The sequence below is a fragment of the Corylus avellana genome, chromosome ca8 (assembly GCF_901000735.1).
Source record: "Corylus avellana chromosome ca8, CavTom2PMs-1.0".
Taxonomy (NCBI): Eukaryota; Viridiplantae; Streptophyta; class Magnoliopsida; order Fagales; family Betulaceae; genus Corylus; species Corylus avellana.
The window spans coordinates 10,845,821-10,855,740 of record NC_081548.1 but is presented as its reverse complement, the minus strand read 5'-3'; the positions used below and the strand labels follow the sequence as shown (position 1 = coordinate 10,855,740).

Below are 9,920 nucleotides of genomic sequence, written 5' to 3'. Positions count from 1 at the left end.
CGGGAATAATTATTAACTTTCAAAGTCTTTTCATATCAGTTATTGTAATAATATGATATTTCGCAACTAAAGTTTAATATTTCCTAATTTCGTTTGTAATAAAATCTCTTGAAGAATGTTTTATACATTGATTGTATCCTTTCAAATCAAGTACTCTGATAGACCTTATAGATCTTTGCAAAAACTTTTGTTGTAAAAGAAGAAAAGTGGCAAACTCAGCCTTAATGGGCTGGGGATGTTACACTATTGATCTTCAATTTGCCTTCTCACTTCCTAGTTTTCTTCAGTTGTTGCCACCACGCACCAACTCTTTCCTAGAATGTATGTACCACCAAAGAGACATGTGTTCATCGGGCACCCTGTTGAATTCAAAAATCTCTTTAATAGCCAACACCCAATCCAAAAATTCGTCGGGTTCTAGATCCCCGTCGAATTTCGAAATTTTGAGTTCGAATCTACTTACTTGCCGATTGGCATGAGCTTGCGCAAGGTGCTAACGTCCGTGCATTCGGCGCTCCGGGTTTCTAGATCTGTTCCCATGTTGACCACACAAGTTGGATAATTGGGTAGTGAGGTCTTCAATTTGATCCCTCATAGCCCTGAATCGATCCTCCGTGTGTTGCCAATGTTCAGTGGTAGATTTGCCTTACGCGTCCGCGACTCGCAGTCTTGGTTGGCAACGACAATTGTTCGGCCCACCATTCATGTGCCTCAAACGAATCGCCGGTTGCTCCTTACGTGTTGTCTCTATTCGCACATACACCTCGTTCATGTCTGCAAAGCGGTTGCTCCTCCCCATTCATGGAAAGTAACTGAGCTTGGATACCAATTGATGCAGCATAGGATTGTAGTGAACAAGAAAACAGCAAGTAGAATGGATAAATATTTCTAAGATTGTGAGACTATCACAAGAATCAAAGAAACCTTCTCAAATCAATAGATGCTATCTATGAATTTAAGGAAAAGTAATGAAGAAACTCAACTCTGAGTATTCTTATTGAGAAAACCAAATAATAATCATAAACTGTTTTCTCTGGAGGCTATAAGCATATATTTATAGCCTAAAACCCTAAAGCATATAAAATATGACATAAATACCCCCAAAACCCTAAACCTAATAAAATAACAAAATATTGACTCCCAAAACCCTAATCCTACTAAAACAAGGAAATAAAGACGGCTTAACCTAATTTAAAATGCATAATATAACATAAGCAGCTCTGTGTGCGATCGATCGCAGATACAAGGGCGATCGATCGCCCAACCAGGTGACTTGGTGCGCAATTGTCTGGAAGTGCGCTCGATCGCAGGTACACGTGCGCATGATCTCACTTCCTGGGGACCTGTGATTTGCATCACACATACATCCACAAACACACATGAACACCCGAATTACATCTTCAAGATCGCCAACATTAATTTGAAGAACAATGAAAATATATGTAAGATTCACATACCCCATGAAAATTAACCAAGGAGTTTTTGATCGATCAACGGAAGCCACGTCCTTTTTCATCCACTCATACTGATGGATTTGCATATATTTGAAAGAAGGTGATATCTGATTAGATTAGGAGATAAACATAAAGGATATAAAGCGCTTGATTCTAACCTGCTCAGAATTTTGTGACCAATCATGCTCAATAGAAATCACTGTGAAGTGAACACTGGCTTGTTCTATGGAATACCATGGCTTATCCTTTGCTGGGGTTGGCATGGGAAAGTAAGTTTCATAAGGTACTCCACATTGTCCTCCTGAATCAGGAGTTATATACATTGATCCCAACTCTATGTAATCCTTGAAAGAAAAAAAAAAAATGCAGATATAACAGCAATCCCCATGTGCAAGTCAACCATAGTTACCCCAAGAAGGAATGAATATAATTCAAATTCCAAAGCTGATTACTTGGGAATGTACTTTTATCTGGAATGACAATAACAACACTTATTAAGTATGCACATGGGAAAGGTACCGCTCATGGTTTCCAATTGCAGTCATGTAAGAAACTAGTGATGCTACATGGCTTATTTGCTGAAGGAAAAAATCCCATTCAACTAAAAAGCCAGTGGCATAGCTTATATCTCCAATGTGGAAGATTGAGTCTGCCTTGTTAGAATCTACTTTATTGGCAATGGCTTCAATCACTGAGAGGGACCCCAGCTATGTATCACAAAAAAAAGAAAAAAGAAAAAAAGAAAGGGTTATTACATGAGCTGCTTTCATAGTATCAGTTTAGTTGTGATTCTAGAAGTATCAATTTTCATTTTTGAAATTCAAGTTAGAAGTAAAAGACTGGAATCACCATAATGCACAATTATGATCATGTTATTAATGCGAGATCTCTTCATTTTCGCTAGTTATAAACTTTGCTAATTCATTGGAATGTGCTTAAAGAAGAAAACCTTGAAGGTTTTGTCAAAACAAAATTTCCGGTCTTACTATTTGCAACAGAAAATGCATCCTACCTGAATGTAGTGCTCGGCAGAAACATCATAGGGAGCCTTTCCCATATCGCCAAATGCTAAAAACTTGAGCTCATCTGATCCTCCCGCAAGTGGAGTTCGAAATTGGATTTGTTCACTCCAACCAGCTGACTCACTACAGTATTTTTTGAAATTAAAAAAAAATAGCCGCTACACAGATACAAGCGCACACACATACATATGGCAAAAATGGTCAATAACTACGTGATGGAGTAGCATTAATGAATTTGGAGTAAGAATAGCATTTTTCCTTTCTGAAACTATGAGTAGTTGTTATAAAGAAAGTTGCTAAAACCTTCCGTATCTGTAGGAGAAGGTGCTTGAAGGTTCAAGTCCTGTCATTACCGCAGAATGAATGTATCCTGGGTCATGCCACCCAAAGTTCTTTGCTGGACTTGGTAAAGCTAAACCTGTCAATTTCAGAACATAGGGCAAAATCTAAGTAGGAGATAGAGGAAGGAGAAGGGTATATCCATATATATATATATATATATATATATATATATGGTTACCTATATCTACGTAATTTCAGGTTTGAACTTTACTAAAATATGTTGCATTGGTTGCCATATGTTATAATTGCCCCCTTTTTCACATGATGTTCACAAAAATAAATAAATAAATAAATAAATAACAAAGGTTGTCCAAAAAGAAGGGCTCTAACAAAAAGTAGTGTATATATACAAAATTGACCAACATTATGGTTAACTTTCAAAATTAGCTATGCACAACATACGCTATTTTGAGCTGGAAATGATTGCTAGCTATAGTAGCAAGAATTATAATGTTACCTTTTGAATTTCTGTTTTATATTACCTTGGTGAGATTTTAATATATAAGGTGCAGAGAATAGGACGTGGGGTTTTAAATCCTTATGTTTGGGACCAAAGGAGAAAACAAAAGTATGTTGGCAGAACTCACTACACATATTATCTTGTGAAAATTTAGTAACTTCTGATGTCAGAGTTTTTCCATTCCCATATTGTACTTGTTGAGGTTCCATATTGCCACTAACCCATGTTAATCTCATCTGCATCACAAATCATCAAATTAGAATAATGCTTCACATGGTTTCCTAATAGATTAAACCAGCTGCATGATGCCCATAAAATCAGTGGCAACAAATGCACCTTTGCTTGGCTTAGAATTTGACAATTTTTCAATTTTGTTAAAGAAGTTGTTCTTATGCCTCAAACTCAAGTTTGCAAGATGATCACTCTTAAGACAGTTAATCCACCATGATAAAAATCACTAAAATTATTTGTTCTCTATGCGTTTTCACAGTTCATATATCAATTGGTAATTGTGAAAATGTGGCCACTCACCGATTTTCCAGTTGAATCTACACTTGAGATATGTCCATATAACGACTGATTTGGATTGGTAAAATTGATAGGGCCCGACCTACTGAAAACGCAAGGGGTCTTGAATCCCCCACCAAAATACACAAACTCGATGTCTGTTCTGATGTTAATAACATGAAATGTTAGCATGCCACTGCAAGTGGGCACTATACATTTACCTTTGCTATATTTCTTGCGTTGCTTCTTCTTGCAACGAAGATAGCCTAGATCATTACTCATGTACATTGCCTGCAAATTTTAAATACAAACATGTATATGTAATTGTGTTAGGATTCAATATACTGACTCTATCTATACATTTATAAGATTAATCCATGATTTCAAAATTCTTTACACTCTTTATAAACAAATATGGAACTGGGAATATCAAATAATGTCCTGATGGGTTCATCTAAATCATTACTTTCTATGAAAAACAAATAATATAATAAGAAGAAAACCAAAGGAACAATACAAACAAGTAGTTACCGTAGAAGGCACAGAAAAAGAACACAGGCCAAAGCAAATAGTACTCAATGTACGAGTTAACCAACAATTCCACCCATTACCAGTCTAGAGTTCCTTTCTCTCCAAATAGTAACGGTCAAATGCAGGAGAGACCTACCGTTGAAGGTACTTGCCACGTCACCACCACCAGCTGGCATCTCCTTCGCCATCACCGGAGTAAGGGAGTTTCAGTTTCTTTTTGACTGAAACTCAGATATCCAGCCAGATTAAGGTTGAGCCAGGGCTACCAGTAGGTTGGCCAGCCTCCTTTTGCTTGAGAACCGAACCAGCCTTTAAACGTCCGTCGCGTGGCGAGAAGAGTCGAATTTCAACCAAAACCAGCTGAAATCCGACCAACCCGGCCATAGCCAATTGATTGCATAGAGGCATGTTTTCTGATGTGTTATTTCATAATATGATGTCAATTTGAGGTAATTGGATTAGGTTAATGTTTCAAGAGGCCAAATTTGGGGATTTTTATGATTCAATTGAAAATTGAAGGCTGGATTCCGCTATTGAATGTTATCATTTACATGTTGGATCATTCAATTTTTCCCGATTATTTAATAACCCTCTTTGTCTTTGTTTCCCATGGGTGTGTTGTATGTCCGAGAGGAATACAAGGAGAATAGATAGTTTTCCTTCTGTATCTTTAAAAGTATGTAAGAAGAGACTAATAGATCAAACAAGGTTTTTGATCCTTCGATCTAATCTATTAAACTATAAACTATATGAATTTTTAGAGTGAAATTTAGAGTAATTCTAGAAGGCTTACTTGTGTCATACTAAGAATGATATGGCTATTAAAATTATCATTGGGCTTGTAATTGATTATTATTGAATTTTGATCAAAGGGTGATTTTAATAGCCACATCATTCTTAGTAGGATACAAGTAGGCTTTCTAGAATTACTTTGAAATTCAAGTTAAACTGTAGATAAACTGTAAAGTAATCCTCAAGAGTTGTTCCTCCCTTCTTTCTTTTCTTGGTAGCAGTGCTCGGTATCTACTTTGTAGTCTGTTCTGTTTTTCGTTTATGGCGGTTTTGTTGTAGATCTAGATCTAGTTTTTCAAACTCAGATTTACTCATTTTTGTTAGCTAAGGCATGTTTTCCTAGGAATGTATACGATGTTGTACTCTTCTCATACTGCTGCTTCTGGTGGGGATTTTGTTTGTTTTTTAGATTTTGTTTCCTTTTTTTTTTGTTGATTTTAATTTTTTTTTTGTCCTACCCTTTGGGTCGAGGACGTTAGTTGTCTCTTGACCTTTGGGTCGTGGAGAATTAGATCAGTATTGGGGTTTATCTCTCACAGCCGAAAAATAAGTTTGGGAATATGGGTTACCTAGCTATGTCTTAGATCTAGTTTGCTTTAAGCAGATCTATTCCATTACTTAAGTTGTACATATATATGTTAGCAGAAGTTGATGTCATAGATCGTATGTATGACTTTGTAATTTCATAGCTTTTAGTTATGTTTTTAGAATTCTATGCTCTCTGATGCAAGAGTTTTATGCTCTTGATCTTTTATCAATGATATCTAAATGATTCCTATTAAAAAAAAAAAAAAAAAAAAAAACTGTAAAGTAAACGTCCAAACTGAGGATGGATATTTCAGCTCTAATAAGTTGATAAAAAGTGATGATCTTAAAATTTCATGAATATTATTACACTCCCATTCACATGGGCTTGAACTCACTCTCAATAAGTAATGCTTAACATGTGAATATTTAGCTAAAATAAGAGTGACTACAATACTATATTAAATCACTACTTATCTAATATTTAACATAGACGAAACAAGCATAGTCACTTTCATATATATATATATATATATATATTACCTTTGCCGAAGGACACAAAGGAATAAACTTTTAGAAGTGACGAAGGATGCCTTAATGAAAACTAGGCATGAAGCTGCATGATTAGCTAAACTTGTAAGTTACCACATTGGCATTGCCATCACCCACAAAGGCCCTCTGTCTTACGTGAACGTTATGGCTTCTTGACGTGACTGTGTTATTCACGTTATAAATGTGGCCATCTCATCTACTTTTTGCTATTATATGCCTCTATTATATGCTCCCGACTATAGTGTAGAAGAAATGTTTTGTTTCCGTCATTTGTCAATCTCTTGTGTTCTCCGTATAGAAGATGGGCAAACTAATCATCATTAAATATGTGAGACTCAATTTGAGTTTTATAGATTTAATACTAAATTTACTTCTAAAAAAATAGTATTATAGATGGATTTGTAACATCTTTATGTGTGTAAAATGAACACATTCCTAAGAGAGCGGCTTCCCTTAAATAGGAAGGGTAAAAAATAAAAAATAAATAAAATTTGCATGCAAGACAACCCTATATTGAGTTACATACCATACAGGGAAGATTTGCAAGATAGATAATTCACTAGACCCACGCTATAACCTATAGCTCTCAATATAATTTCAAGTTTGATAGGATTAATTAAGATTCATCAAAATTTTAATTTTTGAGAATTTGGAGGAAATTAAGTGGGAGTCATAAATTTATCAAAATTATTCAAATTTCAGTAAATAAAGACACCAATAAATTATAACTTTAGTGAGTAATTCTAGAATCAAGAATTTTGTCATCTTCTTATTCTTCTTGTGTTTACTTCAAATTAACAGTAAAGATTGTAAGATTGTGGAAGAACTCTAATTATTTTTTTACATAAAATAATTTTCACCGTTTATTTAATCACTAATTAAGGCAAGCCAAATGCATAAAAATAAACCTTAAATAAACAAACAAATTAAGATACCAAATAATTTGCTTCATGTTTAGATTAATTAGTATTGATTTCAAAAAAGAAAAAAGAAAATAATTGGTATTGTGTTTACCTTGACAGGATAATGGCAGAGTAGAGGAAGTGTGCTAAGATCATCAGTTTGTGCATAAAGAACCGCATTGAATGGACAATTTTCAACACTGCATATATCAGAAAAAAGAATTAATATTACTCTAACACATATATATTATATATAAATGAAAGTAATTATTATTTTTAATTAATGATGAATTTCTTACTTAGAATGAGAAGGTGAAATCATGGCGACCTAATCACGGTTGGAAGGAAACAAAACTTTACTGACGTACGGTAACCATGAGATATTCTTCATCTGAAAGGTTGGAATTCGAGCTGACGACCATGACAAAGAAGGAGAAGAGCTGAGAAAGAAAACGAGTAATATGATGAAGAATCTAAAAACCCAAGAAGAATATTTGCAAGGTTCCATGAGAAAACTATGAGGATAAAATATGTTTGGAAGCACAGAAAATTTTGCGAGTCTGGGGGAGAGAAAACAAGTTTATGGGCATGACAAGTGATAGCAGATTCTACGGTTGGAAGATAATTATGTGGTTAAGAATCCAATAATTATTGAGAGAATACACTCATACTAGATATAGATAGAGAGAGTTTTGGTTTCTTGACATAACATTGTTGGTTGCTTTGATGATTGATGTTACTGAGGTGGCTTAATTGTCCATTTTGTCTTTTCTTCAATTTTTTTTTTTTTTTAATCCTCCAATTTTGAGTTATTTTCAATAACTTCCCACAATTCTGTATTTTTTTTTTTTTTTTTTCACAAGTTATATTAAGAGTCAATTTTATTAATTAATTAAATTATTAACCTTCTTATTTGACCTCACTACAAGAAATTAGGTCTTTAGGGGCGACTTAAAGTCGCCCCTAAAGATCCTAAAGTGGACGCTGTTGCCAACAGCGTCCACTTTTCGACCCAAAAGGTGTCGACGCTAATAGTCCGATCCTAATGATCAAATGTCTGATTATCAGGGTCCACTTAAAAGTCGACCCTAATGATCACTTTTAGCGTCCACTTTATCGCCCCTAAAAGTCGCAATGTTTGGACCCTAAAGATGATGTAAACGGAAGCGAAAGTCGACCCTAATAGTCAAGCATTAGCGTCCACTTTTAGTTAACCATTAGGGTCGACTTTATGGACCCTAATGGCCCTTTTTTTAAAAAAATAATAATAACTATTAGCGTCCAAATCAAAGTGGACGCTGATAGTTGACCATTAGCGTCCACAAAAGTGGACGCTAATGGTCCTAAAAAATTAAAAAAAAACTAACTATCAGCGTCCACTTAGAGTCGACCCTAATGATGACTTTTAGCGTCCACTTTATCGACCCTAAAAGATGCATGTGTTTGACTCTAAAGATGATGTACACAAAAGAATTAGTCGACGCTAATAGTTGACCATTAGCGTCCACATTTGGTCCCAAAATATTAAAAAAAAATTGACTATCAGCCTGATAGTTGACGATTAGGGTCGACATTTGTCAACCCTAATGGTCCTAAAAAAAAAATAAAAAAAAAAGCGATCGATCGCACTTGGAGTGCGATCGATCGTATCATCAGTAGGTTTTCGAAATTTTGGGATCGATCGCACTTGGATTGCGATCGGTCGCAGCATCAGTAGGTTTTCGAAAATTTGCGATCGATCTCACTTTGAGTGCGATCAATCGCAGCATCAGTAGGGTTTCGGAAATTTGCGATCGATTGCACTCCAAGTGCGATCGATCGTAGCATCAGTAGGTTTTCGAAATTTTGGGATCGATCGCACTCAAGTGCGATCGATCGCAGCATCAGTAGGTTTTTGAAATTTTGGGATCGATTGCACTTGGAGTGCGATCGATCGCAGCATCAGTAGGTTTTCGAAATTTTGGGATCGATCGCACTTTGAGTGCGATCGATCGCAGCATCAGTAGGTTTTCTAATGATTTCCAGTTCAAGTGAAGAACAATTCACACAAATATATAACATCAAAAGTCAGTTCTAGTCTTAGCAAAAAGAGTCACTAATAGAGTAAGATCTTGAAGGCTTAAAATATATCATATTTGTAACTCTAACAAATGACAACTAAAAGGCCAAACTGCAGTCCATTCTTATCCATGCAACACATATCAATTGATGTTAAAAATTAGACTTTTAGTCAGCTCATTATTTATCAACCCACTTAACTTGTCTCAAGAGTTATGGAGAGATGAAGACCACATGAAATTAGTCAAAATACAACCACCAACCTCTTGTTGAATGTGGACACCGAAATCTCCAAATACAATGTTCCCAGACGCATCTTTAGCATTAGTTTTCTGAAGAAAATTCTGCATAAAAAAACAATGACATACTGAATTTTACTCTTCATCTTGGGGAAAAATATAATGAAGAAGTTATAAGATCTATGCAATGCAATGAAATGAACACAGGCAGTTTTTCACAGTATTTCATGAAGCCAAAAAAGAACTGCACAATTTAAATCACCTGATCAATTAATAGTATTCAACCCAAAAGTGAAAATATGAATTCCTTACGTAACTCACCTGCCGTGCTCCCTCTGCGACACAAATAACAGCCGAACCCTTTGTCTCAATCAGGTATTTCAGATGACTCAAAACACCATGAGGCCCGTGCAAATTAAAAGATACCTTAGATGTGAATATCAGTAGAATCAGTAACAGCTCACAAAGATAACTATCCAATTAATTGCTAGTAATAAGTACCTCATGAATCAAACATATGTCAATTTGTCCACTAG

The 9,920-nt window shown here is 35.2% G+C and overlaps 1 pseudogene; it reads right to left on the bottom strand.

Moving 5' to 3' along the window:
- Nucleotides 1-283: 283 nt before the first annotated feature.
- Nucleotides 284-7,509, bottom strand: LOC132190884 (probable inactive purple acid phosphatase 27; annotated as a pseudogene).
- Nucleotides 7,510-9,920: the final 2,411 nt, after the last annotated feature.